The sequence below is a fragment of the Eleutherodactylus coqui genome, chromosome 1 (assembly GCF_035609145.1).
Source record: "Eleutherodactylus coqui strain aEleCoq1 chromosome 1, aEleCoq1.hap1, whole genome shotgun sequence".
NCBI lineage: Eukaryota > Metazoa > Chordata > Amphibia > Anura > Eleutherodactylidae > Eleutherodactylus > Eleutherodactylus coqui.
In genome coordinates this window covers 95980806-95986805 of record NC_089837.1, presented here as the reverse complement: position 1 = coordinate 95986805, position 6000 = coordinate 95980806, and positions in this window count along the sequence as shown.

Below are 6000 nucleotides of genomic sequence, written 5' to 3'. Positions count from 1 at the left end.
GCCCCAATAGCAATAGTGCACCCCCTTAATGGCCCCAAAGCAATAGTGCCCCCCCTTAATGGCCCCAAAGCAATAGTGCGCCCCCTTAATGGCCCCAATAGCAATAATGCGCCCATTTAATGGTCCCAATAGCAATAGAGCAGCCCCCTTAATGGCCCCAAAAGCAATAGTGCACCATCTAAAAGGCCCCAATGGCAATAGTGCTCCTGCTAAATAATAATAATCTTTATTTGTATAGCGCCAACATATTCCGCAGTGCTAATAGCCTCAATAGCTATAGTACACACCCTTAATGGCCCCAATAGCAATAGTGCACTCCTTAATGGCCCCAATAGCAATAGTGCACTCCTTAATGGCCCCAATAGCAATAGTGCGCTCATTTAATGGCCCCAATAGCAATAGAGCAGCCGCCCTAATGGCCCCAAAAACAATAGTACGCCCACTTAATAGCCCCAATAGCAATAGTGCACCCACTTAATGGTCCCAATAGCAATAGTGCGCCCATTTAATGGCCCCAATAGCAATAGTGCGCCCATTTAATGGCCCCAATAGCAATAGAGCAGCCCCCTTAATGGCCCCAAAAGCAATAGTGCACCTCCTAAATAGCCCCAATAGCAATAGTGCACCCCCTAAAAGGCCCCAATGGATAGTGCTCCTCCTAAATAATAATCTTTATTTGTATAGCGCCAACATATTCCGCAGTGCTAATAGCCTCAATAGCTATAGTACACACCCTTAATGGCCCCAATAGCAATAGTGCACTCCTTAATGGCCCCAATAGCAATAGTGCGCTCATTTAATGGCCCCAATAGCAATAGAGCAGCCGCCCTAATGGCCCCAAAAACAATAGTACGCCCACTTAATAGCCCCAATAGCAATAGTGCACCCACTTAATGGTCCCAATAGCAATAGTGCGCCCATTTAATGGCCCCAATAGCAATAGTGCGCCCATTTAATGGCCCCAATAGCAATAGAGCAGCCCCCTTAATGGCCCCAAAAGCAATAGTGCACCTACTAAATAGCCCCAAAACCAATATCGCACCTTCTAAAAAGCCCCAATAGCAATAGTGCACCCCCTTAATGGCCCCAATAGCAATAGTGCACCCCCTTAATAGCCCCAATAGCAATAGTGCGCCCATTTAATGGCCCCAATAGCAATAGTGCGCCCATTTAATGGCCCCAATAGCAATAGTGCGCCCATTTAATGGCCCCAATAGCAATAGTGCGCCCATTTAATGGCCCCAATAGCAATAGTGCGCCCATTTAATGGCCCCAATAGCGCGCCCATTTAATGGCCCCAATAGCGCGCCCATTTAATGGCCCCAATAGCGCGCCCATTTAATGGCCCCAATAGCAATAGAGCAGCCCCCTTAATGGCCCCAAAAGCAATAGTGCACCTCCTAAGTAGCCCCAATAGCAATAGTGCACCCCCTAAAAGGCCCCAATGGATAGTGCTCCTCCTAAATAATAATCTTTATTTGTCTAGCGCCAACATATTCCGCAGTGCTAATAGCCCCAATAGCAATAGTACACACCCTTAAAGGCCCCAATAGCAAAAGTGCACCTACTAAATAGCCCCAAAACCAATAACGCACCTTCTAAATAGCCCCAATAGTAGTAGTGCACCCCCTTAATGGCCCCAAAAGCAATAGTTCACCTCCTAAATAGCTCCAATAGCAATAGTGCACCCCCTTAATGGCCCCAAAGCAATAGTGCGCCCCCTTAATGGCCCCAATAGCAATAGTGCACCCCCTTAATGGCCCCAATAGCAATAATGCGCCCCCTTAATGGCCCCAAAAGCAATAGTGCACCTTCTAAATAGCCCCAATAGCAGTTGTGCACCCCCTTAATGGCCCCAATAGCAATAGTGCACCCCCTTAATGGCCCCAAAGCAATAGTGCGCCCCCTTAATGGCCCCAATAGCAATAATGCGCCCATTTAATGGTCCCAATAGCAATAGAGCAGCCCCCTTAATGGCCCCAAAAGCAATAGTGCACCATCTAAAAGGCCCCAATGGCAATAGTGCTCCTGCTAAATAATAATAATCTTTATTTGTATAGCGCCAACATATTCCGCAGTGCTAATAGCCTCAATAGCTATAGTACACACCCTTAATGGCCCCAATAGCAATAGTGCACTCCTTAATGGCCCCAATAGCAATAGTGCACTCCTTAATGGCCCCAATAGCAATAGTGCGCTCATTTAATGGCCCCAATAGCAATAGAGCAGCCGCCCTAATGGCCCCAAAAACAATAGTACGCCCACTTAATAGCCCCAATAGCAATAGTGCACCCACTTAATGGTCCCAATAGCAATAGTGCGCCCATTTAATGGCCCCAATAGCAATAGTGCGCCCATTTAATGGCCCCAATAGCAATAGTGCGCTCCCTTAATGGCCCCAATAGCAATAGTGCGCCCATTTAATGGCCCCAATAGCAATAGTGCGCCCATTTAATGGCCCCAATTGCAATAGAGCAGCCCCCTTAATGGCCCCAAAAGCAATAGTGCACCTCCTAAATAGCCCCAATAGCAATAGTGCACCCCCTAAAAGGCCCCAATGGATAGTGCTCCTCCTAAATAATAATCTTTATTTGTATAGCGCCAACATATTCCGCAGTGCTAATAGCCCCAATAGCAATAGTACACACCCTTAAAGGCCCCAATAGCAAAAGTGCACCTACTAAATAGCCCCAAAACCAATAACGCACCTTCTAAATAGCCCCAATAGCAGTAGTGCACCCCCTTAATGGCCCCAAAAGCAATAGTTCACCTCCTAAATAGCCCCAATAGCAATAGTGCACCCACTTAATGGCCACACTAGCAATAGTGCGCCCCCTTAATGGCCCCAAAGCAATAGTGCGCCCCCTTAATGGCCCCAATAGCAATAGTGCGCCCCCTTAATGGCCCCAATAGCAATAATGCGCCCATTTAATGGCCCCAATAGCAATAGAGCAGCCCCCTTAATGGCCCCAAAAGCAATAGTGCACCTTCTAAATAGCCCCAATAGCAGTAGTGCACCCCCTTAATGGCCTCAATAGCAATAGTGCACCCCCTTAATGGCCCCAAAGCAATAGTGCACCCCCTTAATGGCCCCAAAGCAATAGTGCACCCCCTTAATGGCCCCAATAGCAATAATGCGCCCATTTAATGGCCCCAATAGCAATAGAGCAGCCCCCTTAATGGCCCCAAAAGCAATAGTGCACCACCTAAAAGGCCCCAATGGCAATAGTGCTCCTGCTAAATAATAATAATCTTTATTTGTATAGCGCCAACATATTCCGCAGTGCTAATAGCCTCAATAGCAATAGTACACACCCTTAATGGCCCCAATAGCAATAGTGCACTCCTTAATGGCCCCAATAGCAATAGAGCAGCCGCCCTAATGGCCCCAAAAACAATAGTACGCCCACTTAATAGCCCCAATAGCAATAGTGCACCCACTTAATGGTCCCAATAGCAATAGTGCACCTCCTAAATAGCCCCAATAGCAATAGTGCACCCCTTTAAAGGCCCCAATGGCAATAGTGCATCTCCTAAATAATATTAATCTTTATTTGTATAGCGCCAACATATTCCGCAGTGCTAATAGCCCCAATAGCAACACCCTTAAAGGCCCCAATAGCAAAAGTGCACCTACTAAATAGCCCCAAAACCAATATCGCACCTTCTAAATGGCCCCAATAGCAATAGTGCACCCCCTTAATGGCCCCAATAGCAATAGTGCACCCCCTTAATAGCCCCAATAGCAATAGTGCGCCCATTTAATGGCCCCAATAGCAATAGTGCGCCCATTTAATGGCCCCAATAGCAATAGTGCGCCCATTTAATGGCCCCAATAGCAATAGTGCGCCCATTTAATGGCCCCAATAGCAATAGTGCGCCCATTTAATGGCCCCAATAGCAATAGAGCAGCCCCCTTAATGGCCCCAAAAGCAATAGTGCACCTCCTAAATAGCCCCAATAGCAATAGTGCACCCCCTAAAAGGCCCCAATGGATAGTGCTCCTCCTAAATAATAATCTTTATTTGTCTAGCGCCAACATATTCCGCAGTGCTAATAGCCCCAATAGCAATAGTACACACCCTTAAAGGCCCCAATAGCAAAAGTGCACCTACTAAATAGCCCCAAAACCAATAACGCACCTTCTAAATAGCCCCAATAGTAGTAGTGCACCCCCTTAATGGCCCCAAAAGCAATAGTTCACCTCCTAAATAGCCCCAATAGCAATAGTGCACCCACTTAATGGCCACACTAGCAATAGTGCACCCCCTTAATGGCCCCAAAGCAATAGTGCGCCCCCTTAATGGCCCCAATAGCAATAGTGCGCCCCCTTAATGGCTCCAATAGCAATAATGCGCCCATTTAATGGCCCCAATAGCAATAGAGCAGCCCCCTTAATAGCCCCAAAAGCAATAGTGCACCTTCTAAATAGCCCCAATAGCAGTTGTGCACCCCCTTAATGGCCCCAATAGCAATAGTGCACCCCCTTAATGGCCCCAAAGCAATAGTGCGCCCCCTTAATGGCCCCAATAGCAATAATGCGCCCATTTAATGGTCCCAATAGCAATAGAGCAGCCCCCTTAATGGCCCCAAAAGCAATAGTGCACCATCTAAAAGGCCCCAATGGCAATAGTGCTCCTGCTAAATAATAATAATCTTTATTTGTATAGCGCCAACATATTCCGCAGTGCTAATAGCCTCAATAGCTATAGTACACACCCTTAATGGCCCCAATAGCAATAGTGCACTCCTTAATGGCCCCAATAGCAATAGTGCACTCCTTAATGGCCCCAATAGCAATAGTGCGCTCATTTAATGGCCCCAATAGCAATAGAGCAGCCGCCCTAATGGCCCCAAAAACAATAGTACGCCCACTTAATAGCCCCAATAGCAATAGTGCACCCACTTAATGGTCCCAATAGCAATAGTGCGCCCATTTAATGGCCCCAATAGCAATAGGGCACCCATTTAATGGCCCCAATAGCAATAGTGCGCTCCCTTAATGGCCCCAATAGCAATAGTGCGCCCATTTAATGGCCCCAATAGCAATAGTGCACCACCTAAAAGGCCCCAATGGCAATAGTGCTCCTGCTAAATAATAATAATCTTTATTTGTATAGCGCCAACATATTCCGCAGTGCGAATAGCCTCAATAGCAATAGTACACACCCTTAATGGCCCCAATAGCAATAGTGCACTCCTTAATGGCCCCAATAGCAATAGAGCAGCCGCCCTAATGGCCCCAAAAACAATAGTACGCCCACTTAATAGCCCCAATAGCAATAGTGCACCCACTTAATGGTCCCAATAGCAATAGTGCACCTCCTAAATAGCCCCAATAGCAATAGTGCACCCCCTTAAAGGCCCCAATGGCAATAGTGCACCTCCTAAATAATATTAATCTTTATTTGTATAGCGCCAACATATTCCGCAGTGCTAATAGCCCCAATAGCAACACCCTTAAAGGCCCCAATAGCAAAAGTGCACCTACTAAATAGCCCCAAAACCAATATCGCACCTTCTAAATGGCCCCAATAGCAATAGTGCACCCCCTTAATGGCCCCAATAGCAATAGTGCACCCCCTTAATAGCCCCAATAGCAATAGTGCGCCCATTTAATGGCCCCAATAGCAATAGTGCGCCCATTTAATGGCCCCAATAGCAATAGTGCGCCCATTTAATGGCCCCAATAGCAATAGTGCGCCCATTTAATGGCCCCAATAGCGCGCCCATTTAATGGCCCCAATAGCAATAGAGCAGCCCCCTTAATGGCCCCAAAAGCAATAGTGCACCTCCTAAATAGCCCCAATAGCAATAGTGCACCCTCTAAAAGGCCCCAATGGATAGTGCTCCTCCTAAATAATAATCTTTATTTGTCTAGCGCCAACATATTCCGCAGTGCTAATAGCCGCAATAGTACACACCCTTAAAGGCCCCAATAGCAAAAGTGCACCTACTAAATAGCCCCAAAACCAATAACGCACCTTCTAAATAGCCCCA